The sequence below is a fragment of the Palaemon carinicauda genome, chromosome 40, assembly GCF_036898095.1.
Source record: "Palaemon carinicauda isolate YSFRI2023 chromosome 40, ASM3689809v2, whole genome shotgun sequence".
NCBI classification, from domain to species: domain Eukaryota; kingdom Metazoa; phylum Arthropoda; class Malacostraca; order Decapoda; family Palaemonidae; genus Palaemon; species Palaemon carinicauda.
The window spans coordinates 28515336-28539511 of NC_090764.1; the positions used below are offsets into that span (position 1 = coordinate 28515336).

Sequence of the window (24176 nt, forward strand, 5' to 3'; positions counted from 1 at the left end):
CAAATATCATTCGCACAAACACGATACTGAATTTTCTCACTCATGATAATAAAGGAAAAAAGACAAAAAAACAAAAACAACACGATTGCCAAATCCCAACACAGTGTACTTCACCAAAAACGAAGTCCAAAAAGGCGATGAAGGGAAAGCGATCCGAAAAACTCTGAAAGGCGGACCAACGATGTTGTCGATCCGGCCGGCAGAGATAATCTGAGGAACAGAACACGGGAATGATTCCAAGTACCACCCTGTAAGGGTTGTTAACCATCTAACCACACAACCACCACAAGGCGGTTGCCGCGATTTTCGATTAAATTCTGCCGCAGTCGGAGACTCAGCTATATATATATAACTGCCAGGTAAGCTCTATTCATAAAAGAAGATGGTACTTACATCTCTTCATCAAATTAATAAACATTCCAATGGGTTTTTGCTATACCTCATTTAAGCAAAAATATTGCCTGTGTCCAACCACAATCTAGAAACTGCACCTCAACTTCTTAAGGGTGTGTAATTTAATTCATGGTTCAATTGAATAAAAACCTAAGGAGCAGAAAATTCCTCTCAACCCCATTCAGAGTGCAAAACTTGTACGGACTTATCCCTTCAGGCTACATTCTGAAAAAAGTAATACACAATTAAAATTTCAGATTTCCATTAACAATAAATTTTGAATATCGTGGCTACAAAAGAATTTCCATTGCATACTTCATGTAAATAATACATACAGTAGTAAACCATAATTGAGAAAGCAACGCTCATAATTATGGTAAAATAATTCCAGCTATCTATCAATTCCTATACACATACAAACTTTGCATAAAGAGGGAGTCTTCTCACTGTTGGTAAATATATGAAAATAATTTTTAAAACAGTTCTCAATTCAGTAATATGGCATTATTATCTGCAGGATCTGTGATGAGAGCAGCCAGAGCTCAAGAAAGTCTAATCAAAACTCATCCTGATAGCTCTACAAGGGGAACATCAACTTCAGCATCAGCTTATGGAGGGGGATAACGTAGCAGGGATTACGACACTAATACATCACAATCTAACCAGATTTTACAAAACTGATTTTCTATTTTATTCAATTACTGCATCTACACATATATACACACATACAGCTTCCCAAATTCATTACAGTAATAGCTTCTCACAATTTCTCATTCAATAATACTGTACTTGAATTGACCTTTATACTATTTTTTTTAGATCAGCTATTACTGTGCATCAAAGTTTCTTATACTAGAATGAAAATACCATAAAAAATCTTAATATCTACAATCCTCAATTTCAATGAGCTTCATACAAATTCAATATGCCTTTTGTCTCAAACTAATGCTACATCTAATATGTAATTACTAACAAATATTGTAACATTATATACCAGTCAAATAAATATCCAATAATAATACAATATTTTTTTTGTCTATGAATGTAAGTTATTATTTATAGTCCTTAAATTTTACTTAAAAATTGTATATATAAACCATATCACAATACATCACAATGTTCAAAACACTTATTAATATCCATCCTCATATCAAACCCGCTACCTTTCAATGTACAGTACAGTCATAATCCTCGCCACAATATCTGCATTCAGATGGAAACCATTTAAAAATACCAAGATTAATGTTTGCACCTATAGACCAAATTTTCTTCACCTCTGACTGACACAAACACTTGAAACTTCCTGGTGTGCTTTGGCAATATCCAAAGGACCACAGTTCTCAAGAGTATTTAAAGTCGCCCAAATAACAGAGCACACACAAATAGGTCTCAAAACACAGGCAAATGACACATAGACCACTCTTGTCAACAGATCATGTTAATATTTTGGCAAAAGACGACATAATTGTAGGCAACAAGCAAGAAAATGGGACGCAAAGAGAAAATAGATAAAAAAAAACAATTCTGAAAACCTACAAGCTTTTCCAGTAGTATAATGATCCTTGAGGACTATCTGGACCTTATTTATATTTAAGAGGAACTGACAGGTATCAGCGAAGCAACATCACTACTGGTGTTTAAGAACTTTACAAACATTGATTTTGTAGATGGTCCTACATGCAAGTAGTCAAAGGTAACAAGAAAACAGTTCACTTAATAACTGCTTCCACATGTGACAAAATATATTGTTATGCTGTGCAAGACACTAACCAGTTTCCAAATAGGTCACTATACTATTATTGACATGTCGGAGGCCTTCTTGAGAATCAGGATCAAGTTCCAGTAGAATAACAAGATTCTTAGGGTTCATGTCTCTAAAGCTGTTAGGACTCGGGGCCCTCATATTCAAAGTCGACCAGTTTCTGGCTACTTCGTTCCCCCTGCCTCCAAAGCCACACTATTAGGCAACACTGACACCCAATCACAAGCCCTTATGGACGACTGCTGCTACAACACCTGGAATCTCTTAACTTACATAAATTTTGCAATCCAGGCCGCAAATCTTTATATTTAGTAAATCATGTAGCTCTACCAAAAGCTTTGGGAGAGCATAAAGGCAAACCATAGTCAAGATAGTTATTGTGGAGCTATGGACCCAATATTCCCTTTGAAGATATTAGTAGGGATTAAAGTAAACATCAAAGATGAACTATGAAAGCAAGCAAAGGTTTACCTATGATTTATAGCGCTCTAGACTTAGTTTAGGTAGGATAGGATGTATCGCAGTATTTCATTCATGATTTATAGTGCCTCGAGTTGAAGTTAGGCAAGACCAAGAGTGGCCCCAGTGCCTGTCTCGATAACCAGTAACTTGATTTCATTGGAGTGGATTGGACTCATGAATTTTGGCTGGACATCCCAGCGCTGGGGACCAGGAAGTTATTCAGCACCCATGTACTAAGGGGAAAATCCCACATTATTATTATATTATCATTTGCCAAGCACCAGCCACCCATTGAGATACTACCCTAGAGAGTTAAGGGGTCCTTTCACTGGCAAGACAGTACTACATTGGATCCTTCTCTCTAGTTATGGTTCACTTTCCCTTTGCCTACACATACACCAAATAGACTGGCCTATTATTTACAGATTCTCCTCTGTCCTAATACACCTGACAACACTGAGATTACCAAACAATTTTTCTTCACCCAAGGGGGTTAACTACTGCATTGTAATTGTTTAGTGGCTACTTTCCTCTTGGTAAGGGTAGAAGAGATTCTTTAGCTATGGTAAGCAGCTCTTCTAGGAGAGGGCCTTTCCAAAATCAAACTATTGTGCTCTAGTCTTGGGTAGTGCCATAGCCTCTGCACCATGGTCTTCCACTGTCTTGGGTTAGAGTTCTCTGCTTGAGGTTTACATAGGTTTATATAGGAAATATATGTTTCTAAAATATTTTATTTTCCTTGTTTCCTTTCCTCACTGGGCTATTTTCTCTGCTGGGGCCCCTGGGCTTACAGCCTCTTGCTGTTCCAACTAGGGTTGTAGCTTTGCAAATAATAATAAAAATAATAATAATAATAATACAACCCTAGTTAGAAAACAGAATGCTACAACCCTGAGGGCTCCAAAAGGGAAAACAGCCAAGTGAGGAAAGGAAATAAGAAAACTACAAGAGAATAAATTAACATTTAAAATACTTCAAGAAGAGTAAAAACATTAAAATAAATCTTTCATATATAAACAATAAAAACTTCAAAATAAAACAAGAGGAAGAGAAATAAGATAGAATAGTGTGCCCGGTACCCTCAAGCAAGAGAACTCTACCCCAGAACAGTGAAACACCATGGTACAGAAGCTATGGCACTACCCAAGACCAGAGACAATGGTTTGATTTTAGTGTCCTTCTCCTAGAAGAGCTGCTTACCACAGCTAGTCTCTTCTACCCTTACCAAGAGGAAAGTAGCCACTGAACAGTTACATTGCAGTAATTAACCCCTTAAGCAAAGAAGAATTGTTTGGTAATCTCAGTGTTGTCAGGTGTATGAGGACAGAAGAGAATATGTAAAAAATAGGCCCGACTATTAGGTGTAAGTGTAGGCAAAAGAAAAATGAGCCGTAACCAGGGAGAAGGATCCAATGTAGTACAGTCTGGCCAGTCAAAGGACCAAATAACTCTCTAGTGGTAGTATTTCAATGGGTGGCTGGTGTCCTGGAGGTTGACAGCAAGATGGAAGAAAGGGAATGAGAACAGAAGTATACTGTAGTAGAAGACTTGAAAAGTGAATGCAGGTAGGGACCAAAAGTTCACTCCTAAGGCCTTTCAAGAGATACCTATAGTGCACCACTCAACGTAAACAGACTTGCATCAATCATTTGGTACAGATGCATCCAAGCGTTTTACCAGTCTAAGTATTCCCCTAGCACAAGATAACATGTTTTGCTTTTAATCTCCAGTAATGTTTAATTCAGAGGAAGTGTTATGGGTTGCAGATAAATAACACCAAGTTCTTGCACAAGTTCTTGCACTCTGATTTATTATTCTGAAACTTTAAGGAGCAAAGTGTATCACATCTAATGACTATTGTCAATTGGAAAATGTATTTCAAGGAAACTACAGTATAAGCAATTACAAACTTACAATAATGTTATTCATCTGTTCTCGTGAAAGTGTTTCTCCTAGTCTCTCTCTGGGGAAAAGGAGGAAAGTATCTAAAATTATGTGCAATCTAAAAAATGACAAAAATCAACTTTGTGTACCTAAAATAATCACAAATCTATTACATTATACAAGTGAGCAGTAAGTAGGTGGAACAAATACCAATACTGTACAAGAATACATTATATTCTCCTAAAAAAATGGGCATGGAGAAATCAGGTGTCTTCTTGTTTTGGAACATTAATCACAATGTTAAAAATGTACAAAACTCTTTATACATTAGCCAGCCAGTTCTTCAACTACCCAAATTATATTTGCCATGAATAAAAAAAGTACAATCATTCAATGATTAGCTTCATTTAATTAATCTATACACAATTGTCTACATCACTTACACACACTGCCTCCAGCTTACTTTCCACATTTCACTCATGTGATTACACTGGAATAATTCACATCAGTATACAGAAAGGACTCAACTTACAAACTTAATAGGGTCCTAGACGGTGTTTGTGGATCAATTGTTTGCCAGTCAAATTTTGATAAATTTTGGCCTAGGGTAGGCTTCACCTAACTGGAATGACTATAATTTTCAGCTGCAAACGTCAACAAATAGTCTTTCATATTGCATATGTTACCTACGATACTACATTGAATTATATCTTGTTTTATTAGCATTTCATTGTAAGTTTTAGATAAAATATATGAGCATTATGGATGTGTGCTTGTATCTCTGAATTTTTGTAAGTCAAATGTTTGTAATTTGAGGAAATTCTTACAGTACTGTAACTTACTTTGTCGATCCCTACCAGGCAAGTTGTGTGTCATTTGAAGGACATCCTACAACCAAACTATATGAAAATATATTTTCATTCCACAAATATCTTTACATTATCAGTGCCTTAAGAGTAAAACTTCCTTAACTATTGATTTGACTAAGTTATTAAACTTTTGAAAAAACATGTTATTTTCCTTAGTAAAATAAATTTTTGAATATACTTACCCGATGATCATATAGCTGCATCCCTGCTGCCCGACAGAAAAAACCTACGGGCGGAATACGCCAGCGATCGCTATACAGGTGGGGGTGTACATCAACAGCGCCATCTGTCAAGTAGGTACTCAAGTACTCGATGTCAACAAAGAACCAATTTTCTCCTCTGTCCCACTGGTTCTCTATTGGGGAGGAAGGGTGGGTCCTTTAATTTATGATCATCGGGTAAGTATATTCAAAAATTTATTTTACTAAGGAAAATAACATTTTTCAATATCAAACTTACCCGATGATCATATAGCTGATTCACACCCAGGGGGGTGGGTAGAGACCAGCATTACAAGTTGACATTATGAGCTAAGTATTCCGTATTTCATTTTAGCAGTTATTCAAAATAACAAGCATAAAATAAATAAGTACCTGGTAAGGAAGACGACTTGAACAATTACTCCGCCTTTTTAAGTACGTCTTCCTTACTGAGCCTCGCGATCCTCATAGGATGCTGAGCGACTCCTAGGAGCTGAAGTATGAAGGGTTGCAACCCATACTAAAGGTCCTCATCAAAACCTCTAATCTAGGCACTTCTCAAGAAATGATTTTGACCACCCGCCAAATCAAGTAGGATGCGAAAGGCTTCTTAGCCTTCCGGACAACCCAAAAATATTAATAAAACATTTCAAGAGAAAGATTAAAAAGGTTATGGAATTAGGGAATTGTAGTGGTGGAGCCCTCACCACTACTGCACTCGTTGCTACGAATGGTCCCAGAGTGTAGCAGTTCTCGTAAAGAGACTGGACATTCTTAAGATAAAAGACGCGAACACTGATTTGCTTTTCCAATAGGTTGCGTCGAATATATTTTGCAGAGATCTATTTTGTTTAAAGGCCACGGAAGTTGTGACAGCTCTAACTTCGTGTGTCCTTACCTTCAGCCAAGCTTGGTCTTCCTCATTCAGAAGGGAATGAGCTTCTCGTATTAACAGTCTGATAAAATAGGATAAAGAATTCTCTGACATAGGCAAAGATGGATTCTTAACTGAACACCATAAAGCTTCAGACGGGCCTCGTAAAGGTTTTAAAATAGAACTTAAGAGCTCTTACAGGACATAATACTCTTTCTAGTTCATTTCCAACCATACGATAAGGTTGGAATATCGAACGATATTGGTCAAGGCCGAGAAGGCAGCTCGTGTTTGGCTAGAAAACCAAGATGTAGAACATGTAGCCGTTTCGGATGAGAATCCGATGTTCTTGCTGAAGGCATGAATCTCACTGACTCTTTTAGCTGTGGTTAAGCATATCAGGAAAAGTGTCTTAAAGGTGAGATCTTTCAGGGAGGCTGATTGAAGTGGTTCGAACCTGTCTGACATAAGGAATCTTAGAACCACGTCTAAATTCCAACCAGGTGTAACCAAACGACGCTCCTTCGTGGTCTCAAAAGACTTAAGGAGGTCCTGTAGATCTTTATTGTTGGAAAGATCTAAGCCTCTGTGACGGAAGACTGATGCCAACATGCTTCTGTAACCCTTGATAGTGGGAGCTGAAAGAGATCGCTCTTTCCTCAGATATAAGAGGAAGTCAGCTATTTGAGTTACAGAGGTACTGGTCGAGGATACGGATACTGACTTGCACCAGTTTCGGAAGATTTCCCACTTCGATTGGTAGACTCTAAGGATGGATGTTCTCCTTGCTCTAGCAATCGCTCTGGTTGCCTCCTTCGAAAAACCTCTAGTTCTCGAGAGTCTTTCGATATTCTGAAGGCAGTCAGACGAAGAGCGTGGAGGCCTTGGAGTACCTTCTTTACGCGTGACAGACGTAGCAGGTCCACCCTTAGGGGAAGTGCTCTGGGAACGTCTACTAGCCATCGAAGTACCTCGGTAAGTTATTCTCTCGCGGGCCAGAGGGAAGCAACTAGCGTCAACTTTGTCCCTTCGTGAGGCGAACTTCTGCAGTACCTTGTTGACAATCTAGAACGGAGGGAATGCATATAGATCTAGATGAGACCAATCTAGTAGAAAGGCATCTATAAGAACTACTGCTGGGTCCGGGATAGGTGAGCAAAGTATTGGGAGCCTCTTGGACCTCGAGGTTGCGAAGAGATCTATGGTTGGCTGGCCCCAGGTGACCCAAAGTCTCTTGCATACATCCTTGAGGAGGGTCCAATATGTTGGAAATATTGTCCCTTCCTACTGAGACAATCTGCTATGACATTCAAGTTGCCTTGGATGAAACTCGTTACTAGTGAAAAGTCTAGACCTGTTGAACAGGAGAGGAGGTCACTTGCGAACTCGTACCATGTCAGAGAGTAGGTCCCTCCTTGCTAGGAGATGTACATCAAAGCAGGGAGTTGACCGTGTTCACCTCCACCACTTTGCCTTGAAGGAGAGACCTGAAGCTTTTCCAGGTCAGACGTACTGCCAGAAGCTTCTTGCAGTTGAAATGCATTGTCCTTTGACTCGAGTTCCATAATCCCGAGCATTCCCTACCGCCTAAGGTCGCACCCCAGCCTACGTCCGATGCGTCTGAGAAGAGAACGTGGTTGGGAGTCTGAACAGTCAGGGGAAGACCCTTTCAAAGGTTGATAAAGTCCTTTCATCAAGTCAGACCAGACTTATCTTTCCGGAAACCGGGATCAAGACCGCTTCTAGCGTCTTGTCCTTTCCAGTGAAGAGCTGGATGGATAGCAGGGCTGGGGGTTGATCGTCTTGTTCAGCCATGTCCTCATCAGAGGGTTCCTCATCCGAAACTGATGAGGAAACGGCAACGGAGTGGGCAACGTCTGACTCGCTGAATCCGGTCGCACTGGTGGATGCGTGACGGAGCCGGACACAAGATTATGGTACTGCTGCACAGTCTGTGAACTGTCAACCATGGGGACGCGAGGAAGTACAGCGACAACCCGAAACTGTCTAGACTGTCTGGGTTGTGCAGACAACCCCCTACCGGGTTGCTGAGGTTGCCGCACTGCGTCACAACAAGTCACCTCTGCTGGTTGTTGAACGTCTTCCTAGTGACACACTGAACGTCCACAACCACCTCCGAGAGTCGCTTAACGTCAACGTGCGACTGGCAACCCACACTGGGTCGCACCGGTCGAGGAACCATCTCAACTGGCGGAAGTGAGTAGGATACCTCATCGTCAACAGGGGGTACAACCAACCGGTAGGAAGGTTGTTGGCTAGAAGGTTCTTCTCCGTAAAAAATCCTCTATCAAGGACTAAGCTTGGACTGCATGTCTTGCAACAAAGCCCATTAGGGTCTATGGGAGCAGGTGTGGCAACAGACGGGGTTAGCGACTGAAGCGGAACCATTTACCATCCCTGGAAGCATGTTATGCTTTAATTAAAGTCCATAGGAGGCTAAGCAGCTTAAGGCTCCTCTCCAAATGACAGAGTCCTCAAGGGAATATCAGAAGGAGGGAGAACAGCACTTTCTCATCTACAGGAACCATGTCCGAGAAAAGCTAGGTTAACTCAGTGAGGGTTTCACTGGTGCATAAGCAGCAGACCAGAAGGCAACGTTATGTAACTGCTTGACAGTCTGTGAACTGTCAAAAACTGAACCGTCAACCACAACAGGTGCGTGAGGACATACAGCACTGGTGCATAAGCAGCAGACCAGAAGGCAACGTTATGTAACTGCCTGACAGTCTGTGAACTGTCAAAAAACTGAACTGTCAACCACAACAGGTGCGTGAGGACATACAGCCCTGGTGCATTAGTAGCAGACCAGAAGGCAAATTCATGTAACTGCTTGACAGTCTGTGAGCTGGCAACAACCAAAGCTGTGTGGGGAAGCCTCAACTCCTGACTGACTAGTCTGCTGCGGGTGAGAGGCGGTAACCACAGTGGGTTGCGGAGGCTGACACACCGTGTCAAAACACGGCAGCTTGTGGTAGCTCACGCACGGCAACGGAGTGCTCCGTGTGTCTGTGGGAGTCAGCATGCGTCTGGCAGGGTCGACTGCGCATGGGTGGAGGAGCTCTCACAACAAGAGTGTGGGAGCAGGCAGCCATGCTGGGCGCACAACCGTGGCAGGCTGTAGGCCAACGGGTGCATCGTCAACCTTCTCCGCAGTCGGAGTGTGGGAGCAGGCAACAACCAAAGCGGAGTGGTGGTGCGTGGTGGGGACTGCCGTGGGTTGCGGAAACTAACGCATCGCGTCAAAACACGGCAGCTTGACTCCACCTTCCCACTGCTGATGCGGTAGCTCACGCATGTTAACGGAGGGAGCCGCACGTCGGCTAACGTTAACATGCGTCTGGCAGGGCCGATCGCGCATCGGAGGTGGAGCTCTCCGCAGCCGGAGTGTGGGAGCAGGCAGCCTCAGCGTGTGCTGGGCGCACAACCGTGGCAGGTTGTAGGCTAACGAGAGCAGTGTAAACCTTCTCCGCACGAAACTCCTGCATAACCGCAGCTAACTGAGTCTGCATAGACTGCAGTAAAGACCACTAGGGTCTACAAAAAACGGCAACAAACGGAGCTACTGTCCGTTGTGACTGAGGGTCTAAAACAGCTGGTGCGGCAACAGACGGAGTTACTGCCTGTTGCGGTACCACCTTGCCTCTCTTGGGAGGTTTGCAGTCGTCGGATGACTGCAGCGAGTCCGAACTGACCCAGTGGCTACACCTAGGCCGTTGGACTTGCGCGGAAGGGACCGACTTGCACTTAAAAAGCTGCAAGATTTGGTCCATGGTTTCTACGAGAAACCTCTTCCGCAGACGAGGAATAAATGGGCTCTCTCGTCTTTGTGTGGGTGGGGCGATCACGTCGGCAACGTGTGTAGATACACCCGAAACCACGGAGGGAAACGTCTGTTCGTCGATCAAGGCCTGTGGAACCCATAAGTCGTTCGACATTACTTCTCCCCTGGGCTTGGGAGCTTGTAAGAGGTCCCGGACTAGGTGAACAACTGGCACGAACAGACGAACCCTCGAACGCAACACTGTAACACTTTGCGCATATCACTTTATCACTTTTGATTTTCTGTTTGCACTTATTTCACTGAAATCGAAACTTTAACTGATTTCTACCTGAAACACGCAATCCTATCCTTCATTAAAAGGTAGTAATTGCGAAAACAGTTTTACAATGCAACAGAAAAACATAATTAAAGATAAAGAATTCAGTGGCTGGAAAAGAGACTAAACACTAGATCAAATAAACTACGTTTAAAATCTCTCACCGCATAAAGCCTGGGAACAAGAATAAAACTCTAGAAACGTTTTACCTTCTTCCCCTACAGCGACTAGGGAGAAGAGTGAAAAACGAGAACAACGTTACCCGCTTGAACGAAACGTTTATTCTCCTCTCTCTCCCTCCGTCTCTATCTCTCTCTCTCTTCTCTCTTGACTTAGAACCTGAGAGAAGAGCCCAATTATATATCGTTAAAACATATTATTTGCTAAAGGAAAAAACTGAAAGGTTTCCCAAATAAAAAGTTCCTTTATTTAGAATTTAAACCATTTAAGCTAAGAAAGAATGAACGAAACGCTAGAATCGGTTTACTCTTACTGCAACGTGAAACCGTGAAATACTCTCTCTCTATCGTAACGATAGAGCGCATGTTGAACGTTCTGAACGTCAACAACTGCGGAGACTAAACTAAACGTTAGTTCATCTTTGAAAACAGTACGAGACTATCAAAGAAATTCTTTCATAAAACATTAAAATTAAAAAAGTATTAAATTCTTAAAATGTAAATACGATATGACGGGCTCAATGTTAATTAACTTCGGTTCCAAGTAAGACCGCCTACTATTAGGCAAGGTCGCATATAAACAAACATAAAAATTAATTTTTATAAGTTTATAATAAATGGAAAGTTAATCGAAGAGGCCTATAAAGGCGGAGAGATATAAAATAAATAGATCTATAACTTGTTAAGCAAAATTACCAAAAACCTAAACACACTTCCGTCTAAGGGAAGGGTCGGCCATTAAAAGTGAAAGAGAGTCCATACTCTCTTCGTCACCAACACTTCCGTCTAAGGGAAGGGTCGGCCATTTAAAAGTGAAAGAGAGTCCATACTCTCTTCGTCACCATAATTAAATCTATCCAAAACGAGTTCAAGTTTTGAAATGAAGATAAAACCCCTGCATAGCGAAAGCTCAAAACTGGAATAGTGTACTTCACCAAATCGTTGTGAAAACAAATCCAGTTAGGGACGGCGTATTTAGTAGGTCTTGCCAGTGGCACGACAGAGGGAAAATTGGTTCTTTGTTGACATCGAGTACTTGAGTACCTACTTGACAGATGGCGCTGTTGATGTACACCCCCACCTGTATAGCGATCGCTGGCGTATTCCGCCCGTAGGTTTTTTCTGTCGGGCAGCAGGGATGCAGCTATATGATCATCGGGTTGATATTGAAAATATAAAAATATACACCAATAACTTTGCTATAGCTGCTAAACTAAAAACACCAGGTAAAACTTTCAAACAATGCATAAATGCTGTACAGCCAACTACTGTTTTTTCTATCCCCAGCATAAAAATGCACACAATTTGCCTTGCGTAGCTCTCGGTCTTTTGTCGTAACTTCTCTAGAGTTTGTGGTATCGCATTCTTGGCACTGACAAAGTTAAGTAACCATGTGATTGTGATGCGTACTAACTAAAGTGATTCCTTTTAAACTTTTCTAGAGCAGCAAGTGTTAGCCAAGTGTAAAAGGCTCCCCTCCCCCGTGCAACCACAAAAGACTGTTTCCAGATATGTGATAAGGTTTATGCGAAGACCGAGAAAGATTTAAACTTATGGATACAAGATATGACAAAAAAGAATAATACTGTGCTGACGGATTTACTATTGACGTGGCAAAAGGATTCGAGCTTCAACAATGATTTCTTAAAATCAATTAATTTACTGTTTGGTGAAGAAATAAAACTCTGCAGCAATTAAGGGATGGATATAAAAGTTCAGGAGGTATAACATTAAAATTAAATCTGCAGATGAAGCAGCAGCAATAGCATATCCAACAAACCTTGCAGACATAATTAGATGACTAATAGCATCCAAAGCAGATTTTCAACATTGAAAAGACAGACTTTTTGGAAAAAAAAATCCCTAGTAGACCTTACCAAAAAAAAAAAAAAAAGAAAGAAAAAAAAACACTGATTTAAGGTGTCAAAGGATCAACTGACCCTAGTTCTTCTTCTTCTTATTATTATTATTATTACTACTAGCAAGCTACAACCATAGTAAGAAAAGCAAGACGCTATAAGCCCAGGGGCTCCAACAGGGATAAATAGCCCAGTGAGGAAAGGAAACAAAGAAATGAATAAACGATATAAGAAGTAATGAAAAATTAAAATAAGATAATTCTAAAAAACCCTTTACAATATCAAAACAGATAATTCATATATCAACTATAAAAACACTTATGGCACCCTGTTCAACAAAAATATTCGCAGCAAGTTTGAACTTTTGATGTTCTAATGATTCAATTACCCAATTAGGAAGATCATTCCACAACTTAGTCATGGCTGGAATAAAACTTCTAGAATACTGTGTAGTATTGAGCCTCGTGATGGAGAATGCCTGATTAATATAATTAACTTCAGGCCTAGTATTACGAACATGATGGAACTGTCCAGGAAGATCGGAAAGTAAAGGATGGTCAGAATTAGGAAAAATCTTATAAAACATGCATAATGAACTAACTGAACAACGGTGCCAAAGATTAATATCTAGATCAGGAATAAGAAATTTAATATACTGTACCGTAAGTTCCTGTTCAACAAATTAAGATGAGAATCAGCAACTGAAGACCAGACAGGAGAACAATCCTTGATAAAAGGTAGAATGAAAGAATTAAAAAGCTTCAAAACAGATTGATCCCCGAAAATCTTAGAAGACTTTCTCTATAAGTCAGTTTTTTGTGCAAGTGAAGACGACACAGACCTAATGTGTTTCTCAAAAGTAAATTTGCTGTCAAGAATCACACTTAAAATCTTAAAAGATTCATACAATTTGCTGTCGAGAATCACACTTAAAATCTTAAAAGATTCATGCAAAGTTAAAGAAACATTATCAATGCTGAGATCTGGATGTTGAGGAGCCACTGTCCTTGACCTACTTACAATCATACTTTGAGTTTTGGGAATTCAGCACCACCAGATCTACATTCAGGAGATAGAATTGATGCAGAGAGAGTAGCATCATCTGCATAAGCAACAGGCTTGTTTTCTAGGCCAAACCACATATCATGAAAAGTATGAAAAGTAATAGGCCAAGAACAATACCCTCTGGAACACCAGATATCACATTCTTATACTCACTATGGTGCCCATCAACAACAACTCTTTTGAGATCTATTACTTAAAAATTCAATAATAATGCTAAGAAACGACTCACCCACTCCCAACTGTTGAATTTGAAAACAAGGGCCTCATGATTAACATGGTCAAAGGCAGCCCTAAAATCAAGGCCAATCATACGAACTTGGTGATAATACAGCAGGGCATATAATAATGCAAGGCATTCGCCTTGACGAATAGACATCAAAATTTTTTCTGAGTAATGCATATCTCTGTTAACTATAGAAACTAGAGTCCTTTGGTAGGAATAGAATTTCAGCGAAGTTGGAAACTTGGCTGTTAAAATTTATAACAAGGTGTCAGTAGTTATTGGTGGCTAGCACGGAAGTTCCGGTCCACTACCGGCTTGAGAGGTGGAGAAGGCAGAAGTATAACTTGAAGAACTCTGGTTTGTATACTTGAAAAAAATTTTTTGTTCCTACACTGATACAAACCTTTGTCTTTCAATAGGAGATATTCTTAGAAGGGCAGAAGTTCCTTCAAGGAAACTGGCTGGTTTAAAATCCCAGGATGTCTAACACTTGGTCCTTAGGTGGAGCAAGGGTATTGACTCCAATCCCTTTCCTATTACTCAAGTATCAGGGGATACGGCTAGGTTACCGACATAGACAAGGGGGTCATGGAAGAACTATACCCTCCAAAGGTATTACAGTATATGTATGTAATTTAATGCTCAGTAAATTGATGAGTACATATTACTACCCATGCTTGCCCTTGTCTGACAATGCTAAAAAATGATAACTGTTACTCGGTACAGAGTCTTACCTGCATCAAAGTCCATTCCAGCAATATAATGGTTATGGTGTCTTACCTGCATTAGAGTCCATTCCAGCAACAGTATGGTCTAACAGCTGTACTCAAGGGAGGGGAAGAAGAGGAAAAAAGCCAGACACTCAACTTGACTGACATTGTAACCGTTATGATAGACAAGAGGTTTCTTATCCTGCAAGGGAGCTAGGTACACTATACCACCGGTTGAGCAGCTACCACAAGTCTTAAGGAGTTAAGTGTCGAATGACTTGTGGGTGCATCCCCGTATATGATGGATCGTGAAGATTCTCTTGACTATTCCACACACCTGCATTCAAGACATGGGCCACTGAAAGGTTCTTCCGAAAGGCTACCGTTACTCAAATCCTCTGACTTTGTGAGCAATTGCCTCTGTTGACTCCTTCATTGTCTGGTGCAGTAATTATTTCCTGAAGCCAGAAAGAGATGGTGTTTTTGGTTATTTTCTTCTCAAGCCTTACCGCCCTGAAATAAAGGTTTTGCAGTCGTGGTCTGAATGACCGAGTCCTTGTTAGGTAATGTCTTAGTGCCCTCACAGGGCACAGAAGAAACTTATCTTAATAGTCTGTTATTGTACTTTCCTATGGAATGAAAATCAAATCTTGGGTCGTTTATGGCAGGGTTTTGCGGTTTTGCTAAGGATTCAGGGACGATGGAAAAAGATACCTTCTTCCAGACAAGATACACCAGTCCGTGTAACTTACAAGTTTCGTCGAAGATAAAGCAAGAAGAAAAAAGGTTCTGAGGGACAGGTTTCTATCCCAAGTTTGATTCAGTGCCCTTTTTTAAAAGAATTAGAACTGTTGTTATGTTCCAAGAAGGGCTTTTGATTTATCTTGGCAGACAGTATTGTTTGAAACTCCTAATCAACATCGACAATTCCCATGAAGAGGCACTCTTTAGTTTGAAGACCTGGTTTAAGGCTGAGTGGTATCCTTTTACAACAGAAACTGAACATTGTTTCTCCCTCTATAACAAAAAAAAAACCAAATCCCTCTATGAAAAATAAAAAACCTAAGAAGTCCGCTACCAGTTGGGTAGAGGTTCCAAGACAAGAAATGTCTCTTCTATAGCACCACCACAGAAGATGGCCCCATTTGGCCTAATAGATTGCCACAGATGATGATCAGAGGTATCCACATATCTCCTGTGCCGTCTTCAAAAAACTTCTAGCTTCGAGATACTGAATAACCTCCACCCATGAAGAGAAAGATACTTCTAGGAGCTGTGGTGTCTGAAGATGTGGTTGGCAGAGAATATCCAGTCAATTAGGTAGCTGTCTTGAGGCCTTGGATAACAGCATCAGAAGACCTGGGTACCAGTCTGCATACAGCTACTTATATTTTGAGGTCTGGGGTATTACACACTTGTCAACAACCATTCTGATTAGACAGACTGGAGGAAAAGCATAGGCGTCGAGTCTTCTCAAGAGTGTTGGAAGAGGTCTTTTAACGCCACTGCCCAATCTGTTCTTGGCAAGCAGTACACTTAAGTTTGTAGACTATCACATTACTTTTCCTGAGAATGAGCCAGTAGACAGCAACACTGCGTTGTTCTGTTCCCATTTCCATTTGTGGGCTTTAACCTTTGAGTTGCAAAGATGCTGATAAGAAGTACCTCCTAGCTTTTTGTTCTAGGCTGGGTACCATTCTATATACATCAACCATTCCGTATGCAGCAACCATTTTGTACGCAGAAACTTCGGAAGTAGAGGTGTTGAGCAGCGGTACCACTTAGTTTGTTAATATAGGCTGGGTACCATTCTGCATGCAATCACTTGAGAAGTAGAGGTGTTCAGCAGCAGTACACTAATTTTGTTGATATAGGCTGCGTACCGTTCTGTATGAGAAGCAGAGTATTGAGCAGCAGTACCACGTATTCTGTTGTTATAGGCTGGGTACCATTTTATAGGCTGGGTACCATTTTACATGCAGGCACTTTAGAAGTAGTACCTCCTAGTTTGTTGATACAGGCCAAGTACCACTCTCCATACAGCCACTTGGAGGCTACCCAGGTTATCTTGAGGTTTGAGGTATTTCACACTTGTCGATAACCCTTCAGACCAGACAGAAAGGCAAAAAAGCAGACGTATAGATCTTCCCACAAGTGAAGATAATGCTGAACCAACGATTTGTCCCTGTCGACTTATTTTGTCAGCTATCACATTCCTTTTCCCGGAAATGAACCTGGCAGACAGTTGTAATGCATTGTTGTTCCCATTCCTGAGCTTTTATCGCAAGTCGCAGAGGTGCTGAGAAACAGTACAGTACAGTACCTCTTAGTTTGCTGATATAGGCCACTACAGTACAGTATTGTTGCTGCTCATCAACTATACCAAGTGACCTATCAAACTCTCTTGGAGTGACTGTAGTGCCAACAGGGCTGCCCTCATTTCTAGGATGTTGATATGAATATTCACCTCGCCTTTGACAAGAGGCCTGTGACGACATGCTCTATTAGATGCGCGACCCATCCTTCCTACGAAGCCTCTGTACAGAACCACAGTTCTGGAGCAAGTGTGTCCAATCGAGACTCTTTGAAGATGTTTACATCCCTTAACACCAATCCAGGTTGGATCCCACTTCCTGTTGGATAGGATGTCTTCAGACACCACTAGACACTTTAAATGTGCATGGCTGTAAGAAACCAATTTCTCAACGATTGCAAGTGGCCTAGAAGTTGCTGCCAATGACAATCTTGAAGCTGATGGAGATTTAGTAAATGGCACACCACATTTTTTAGCCTGATTTCTCTACACTTAGCCTGGTTACTCTACACTCAGGATTAGGGATGCACTGATACCAACATTTGAAACCAATATCGATACCAGATTCGGTTTAGCTTACATTATGGCTACCATCAGAAGACCTTTTGATAATTTAATTACACGCAATTTGAATTCTATAATACTGTACGTACATTAATTAAGTTTTAATATAAATATTATCATAAACCATTAACAGAATCATTTATTTAGATTATCATTACTGTACTATTGTTATTACTACTGTACTAGCTTTGCTACAACCCCATTTGGAAAAGCCGGATCCTATAACCCCAAAATCCTGGTAATGGAGGGGTTACGCCTTGCCTCACTACAATACATAAATTGGTTCTATTAAGTAATCCCAAGAAAAATTAAATAGCCTACCGGTATATAAATAAAAACAAATTGTTTATATCAAGTAATCCCAAGAAAAATGAGATAGCCTACCAGTACATAAATACAAACAAATTGGTTCTTTCAAGTAATCCCATGAAAAATGAGATAGCTCACCGGTACATCAAACAAAAACAAATTGGTTCTATCAAGTCATCCCAAGAAAAATTAGATAGCTTACCAGTATATGAATAAAAACAAAATGGTTATATCAAGTAATTCTAAGAAAAATTATATAGCCTACCAGTATATAAATCAAATCAAATTGGTTCTGTCAAGTAATCCCAAGAAAAATTAGATACCAGTACATAAATAAAAATAAGATTATGAAAGGAACAGTTTATTTCTCATATATAAATCAACAGAACATTCTTCTCTAATAGTACAAATCCCTTTGCAAGTTCCAACTTGTACTGGACTTGGACCATCTGAACTAAGTTAAAACTATAATTTTATTAAAAGACATTAAACATTATTCTAGAATTGAAGAGTGATACAGAAAATTAATATCATACCAGCTACGAAGCTACTTTGCAAAGTATATTTGAGAATAAGAAGAGCACTCTAGATTTATAATTATTTGGAATTACAGTTTAGTGCCCTAAATTGTAGTTAAGAAACAATGACATTTCTCCATTGCTTGAATTATGCCTGTTTCTATAGGGTGAGAAAATGATGCCTCCAAAAATATATATGTGCTTAATTTTAACTAAAGAAAGAGGGGCAGACAGATTCTGAATTGCTAGAGCACTTAGTACTTAAGACATGTTTATCATAATCTCAACCAATCCTACGGCTTACCATATAGAGGAAGTTCCTGCAAAGCTAAGCATCAGTCAATTTCAGTTTTCAGCAATTATATGCAAGTACAGTACTTGAATTTTTCTTGCATTTTGGAGATTTCAAGAAACATTTTGGGAATTTCAAGAAGCTAGTTAGAGATTTAGCATTGCCTTCATTATGCTGACATACTATTTTATCATAGCGTTTCCTAAAAGTCAAGTAATCAGTCATATTATCAGGTTCTTGCAAGTCATCATCTAGTTTGGTAGTTCTATATAATCATTGCTAATTGAATTAACCAACTTATCTTTCTCTCTCATTTCCTTTCTCAGTCTTACTTTCTTAGCAAAAGTACTCTACTCTCTCAATATTTGCTTTACATGTATTTGCTTTGGCAGATTTATCAGAATCTTTATAAAAAAGAATCTTTTACCTTGGATCAACAAAAATGCCAAGGGTAATATTATAATCAATATATTTTTTAACTAGTATGCCAGTACAAACAGCTCCTTCATCCAAACTTCAACTCGAGACTACAGTAGACCTGTTATGCCCGGGTCTAATTCCAAGCTGCAGCAGTAGCAGTACAGTAACTCATTGCAACATTCACATATACCATACCTGTTGTGCACATGTTAAAACAGTACCCAGTTCTATCAGATTGGCAATAACTGTACATCATTAAGATAACATCTGTTCTTTTATAGATAAACAATGAACCTATATACAATGAATTGGCTCACATAGTTTGTTTGGTGGGCTTTAATATATATAGTTCAGGAAGCCTAGAAGGATTTTAAATTTCTATACTTACAAATTACAAATGTATTGTCTGGTATCATCCAGAAATTTACCGATACTACAGAATCTAGCCGATACCACCGATACCAAAACATCAGCACATCCCTGGTCAGGACAGACCTTCCCTACTGTCATATTCACTCTCTCCATAGGTATTCCTTCTTTTGCTTGGGCGTGAGGCTGAACTTTTCCAGATTTACCATGATCTCCAGATCCTGGCAAAACGATAGAAGTATGTTCCAGTGTTGGAGTTATCTCTTGAAGGACTACATGATCAGCCAATCGCTGAGGGAGATGGACCTAGGCCAACGCACAGATTGCCCCCGAGCGAAAACCTGAGGAACTTCCATACTCCTATTAAAGGACATAGGTTTGTCTTCATGTAGAAACAAATTATTTACAATCAAAGAGCCATGATAGCTATGTAAAAAGTTGAATTACAGGCCAGAGTGCATTTCGAAGTTATGAAGGGCTGAAATAAAAGTGTGAAGTGGTCAAAGTTTTATCTTATTCATAAAGTAACTAAAGTAGACCAAGATACAGTATTCAGATGGATTTTCTAGCCACAATAAAAAATCTAAAGCATATTTTAATTGAAATTTCCAAAATTTAGAAAAGAAAAAGATTTTTCCATAAGAGACCTAAACCACAACCTTCCTTATCAAACAATCAACTATTGCAAGTCAAGTACTGTACATGACCTGAATTGGTTGAAGCAAGGCAAGGTATCCATCCAAGATAACAGAGAATCCATGTGATGTTAGTTTGAAGTTAGAAGACTATCTAGAAAAGTTTCATCAAGGCACAAATGTTTAAGCTTATCCTTAATACAGGCAAAACTTCCAGGAATAGTAGGCTGACCTTGTCCATCAACTTTTTCCCCAATAAATCAAAGTACAACTAATCACAAATTTAGTAATTTTTTACTATTTTTACATGGAATAATCAAATTGAATTCATGGTATACATTTCCCCTATTCCAGCTTTATATTTTTATAGGTAATGTTTTTCATGCCAAATAATTTCCTTCTGTGAAATTTTTCCTACAAATGAACTGTTTCAACAAAAATGTAATTCACTTACTTGATCTCCGCTTATCAATTGAACCCGGTGCCATTGTGCAAACTGTACTGTTCAACATGAAAAACTGTTGTCATTTTTTTCTGCGAACAAATTTTAAATTAATCTTCAACGTAACCAATTGTAGACCTCTTGCTACGTCAGTCCCCATCACGTGATGGCTCGTGGCCAATCACGTATCTTCACTCCGAATAAGATGCACATCAGCATCTTCTGAAAAGAGGTAAACCTGCGGTTATGAAAAGGTACCATGTTACACTGTGATGAGCATAACATTCTGAATTCTAGTTCGATTGTGGTTGATATAATTTTCATGAAGACACTTGTGTATGAAGAAATTAATAAAACTTTTGCTCTCCTGAAGACAAAGAAATGGTGTATTGAACTCTTGCACAAGGGGGACACTTTTAAAAAAATCTTAGCTTGCCTCATGAAATATTGTATTATCACAAATTTCATCAGTCATAATTGGATACAATGGATAATAGTTGAGCACATCAATATTTCCATCCATATTTCTTTAGAATAGGAATTTGTGCCAAGGCCACTTTATTATCATCCTCATAATTATCATTATAGGCGCTCCTGGGGGTACAACCAAGACCACCTTCCACAATGTCATACAAGTCAAATTTTGACGTAAGTCGGAATACACGTAAATACAGTATTGTGCAGGTCACCCACCTATGCTAATGCAATTTTGGAGTCATAATGTAGGAGGTAAAACACATAACCAGGACTAAAGAAAATTATTTGGAGGACTTAAGTATCAAATTTTAAAAGTAATTTGTATTTTTTTTTAACTATACAAACCTGAGTCCTTTAATAGGGGTAGGATTTCTGCAAAGCTGGAAAGTCAGCTGTTAACACTTTATAAAGAGGTGTTGGAAGTTATAGGCAGCTGGTGGGGAAATCTGGTTTTTCATGTGTATTTTTTTGGAAGATTTTGATAACTGTTTTAATAGGTAATTGATTTATAACAAAGACATGTGGCATTCTAGGAAAGAAGAAACATTATATTCCAATCTTAACATGTGAAAATATGGTGTTTAAGACTATTTTCATGTATTTTGGACATAATAACTTTTTCAGATTATTCTCTGGATTAAGGCTTTGGGAAATATAGCTTCACTTTAAAACCTATATATTTATGGTAAAAACTGAGGTATTGCAACATAAATGGCCAATGATATTTAGGATTGCTTTTTATAACTTGAAAATCCCAGATTTCAGTCATACTGTCATCAAAATTGTTCAAAACATGACAAATTCGTAGATAATTTGTATTTTTCCCAACTATACAAACCTTAGCTATTTATTAGGGGTTATACTTTTGGCGGAGCTGAAATGACGAGCCATTAAAATTCAGCGAGGGTTAACTACCCACACAGCTAGTTGGGGGGGGGGGGGGGGGGGCTCGCTACCACTTGCGTTCACACACCTGTGATTTAGTCACTTTGCTTGGAGGTAGGACTTCAAGGGGGATAGGGATGGCGGGCAAGTTTGTATAAATAGCTAAGGTTTATATAGTTAGGTAGAATACAAATTATCTACGAATTTGTCATTTGTTCTGTAACTGGAATACAAACCACGCTATTTATTAGGGGTGACTCGCCCATTAGGAAGGGTGGACGTCCCTGCCAATCTGGCTTTTGGCTTTGCCCGGGGTCTCCTTACCCGAGTATGTTAGTACTCAAAAATAAGGAGTCCCTGCCCTCGCTAAACCTTGCTATGCAAGCTGTGTGTTGAGACGTGCAGAAGTGTGACTGTCTAGGTGAAGTTATTCTGAGTCTATGTAGGAAAAACCTGATGTAACCAAGACTTCCCAATACCACCTCGCCAGGGTATGGGGACGCAACAGTATTAGCTTAATACTAGGTACACAAGGGTGCATGGTTTACCTGCAGTGGTTTGACGTTAGTTTACGCAGAGAACCCAGGATGCTGCTTTTCCCACGAGAAGGTAGGATGAAGAAAAGAATAAGAGCCAGTCAAATCTTTCCATTTACGCAGACTAAAACCGGGTAACAGTGGCCTCAACCTTCTGCTACTTGTCCAATAAAGAGCTTGAGGTATACAACCAGCTGTTGTGCAGCCACCATCGGACAGATAGAGATCGTATCGAGTTCCTGTGGGTCACGTCTTGCAGGAGAAAGGCTGTGAAGGTCACCTGAAGCATTCGCATCCTTTCTTGTAAAACCTGGGTCACAGAGTAATCTGTTAAGAAGGACCAGGAGCACAGTTATGCCCCTGACACTGTGATTCGTCATGTCGAGATGATGTTTCGGTGATCCTCCTCTAGTCTCTCCCAGTGCTGATGACAAGAGAAGGGGCCCGGGCGGGCTGTTGCCGTTTTCTTTAGGTAAAGTCTCATACCTTACCCTGGGTTCAGTAACGGATGATCTGGATCGTCCGTTACGAGTGGAGACTTGTGTAGGATCCGTCACCTCTGGAGACTGTGTCTGGCAACATACTCAGGGACGAAACTGAACATTGTCTTTTGCCCTTCTCAATAATGGGCGATGTCGAAAGAGAGACCATGAAGTTCCTTGACTCGTATGGTTGCTGTCTGAGTGTGTAGGGACATTGTGTTCTTAAATCAGGAGAAACTTTGTTGCCTGGTGAAGTGGAATATAAGGAGGTCCCTTTAGGGATCGGAGATTTTGAACCATGTTCCGAGAGGAAGGTCTCAATTCCGATTGGGGAAAGGCAAGTTGTAAGTCCGTATGAGTTAGGAAAAGTCTATCGATGAGAGGGTGTCCCTTTCTTTCAGTTAGAAGGTGAAGGATTAAGGCTGAGTGATCATCTTTACCTGTCGAAACTGAATAGGGGGTCTTTTCCTCTTGTATATACTCGAGGATTCCGCTATTGCTGGAATTAAGGTATTGAGTGGAGAGACACACTTTCACATGACACCAACCACACAAGATGTTATACTGCCTGGTAGATTGATGCAGAGGAATTCCTCAGATATCTTGACAACCTTTTCGCAAAGAGGTATTGGGTAGTCTCCAGGCGTACAATCATAGCAAAGCTATAGCTTGTGGTAGGTGTCGAAGTGGGTTGTCTGTGATGTGGTGAGGGTTCTCTTAGAGACTATCAGGAGCTGCAAAAGGTTTGGAAACCATTCTGCGTAATGCCATAGTAGAGCTAGGAGAGTCCTTCAGAGGTTGACCCATGTTCTAGCCTTCTTGAGTGCCCTTCTCAAGAAAAAACAGGGACGAGACTTAAACGTCATTGTTGTACCCACCGTTGTTGCCAGAGAGCCTTGGGGTCTAGGGCTGGGGAGCAACGGCAGCCTGAGATTCAGGAGCGTTGCAAACAGACCCCTAGTTGGAGGACCTCCAAAGTCAGGACTTTGTCGGCTACAAGGTGATCCAAAGTCCATTCGGTATACCTTATCTGAGATGCTGTGCGCAGATTGTCAGCGAGCACGTTCTTCAAGTCTGGAATGAAGCAGGCTGATAGTGGTACCGAACGGACTTTGGCCCATATTAGTGTTTATACTCTTAGACGGGAAGAGGCTACGTGCAAGTTCCTTCTTGCTTGTCGATGTGAGTCTCTATGTGGTGTGTGGTGGGTCGTCCATCACGTCACTGAGTAGTCTTTTAGGAACCGATGAGGCTGCTGAAGGACCAGAAAGTTGGCCTTCATCTCTTAAGGGATTTAAGTGAAGGTACTTTCGGACTCTGTCCAGAGGGCTGAGG

At 40.2% G+C, this 24176-nt stretch overlaps 1 long non-coding RNA gene across 1 annotated transcript in view; it reads right to left on the reverse strand.

Annotated features, from left to right (window-relative positions):
• The window catches only part of LOC137631606 (uncharacterized), a 41988-nt gene extending 21307 nt beyond the window's left edge, over nt 1-20681 (reverse strand). Inside the window, exons 1-2 of the long non-coding RNA XR_011041925.1 lie at nt 20474-20681; nt 394-618 (exon numbers count right to left, since the gene is read on the reverse strand). This is a non-coding gene — a long non-coding RNA (uncharacterized lncRNA). The remainder of the gene's footprint in view (nt 1-393; nt 619-20473) is intronic.
• Nucleotides 20682-24176: the final 3495 nt, after the last annotated feature.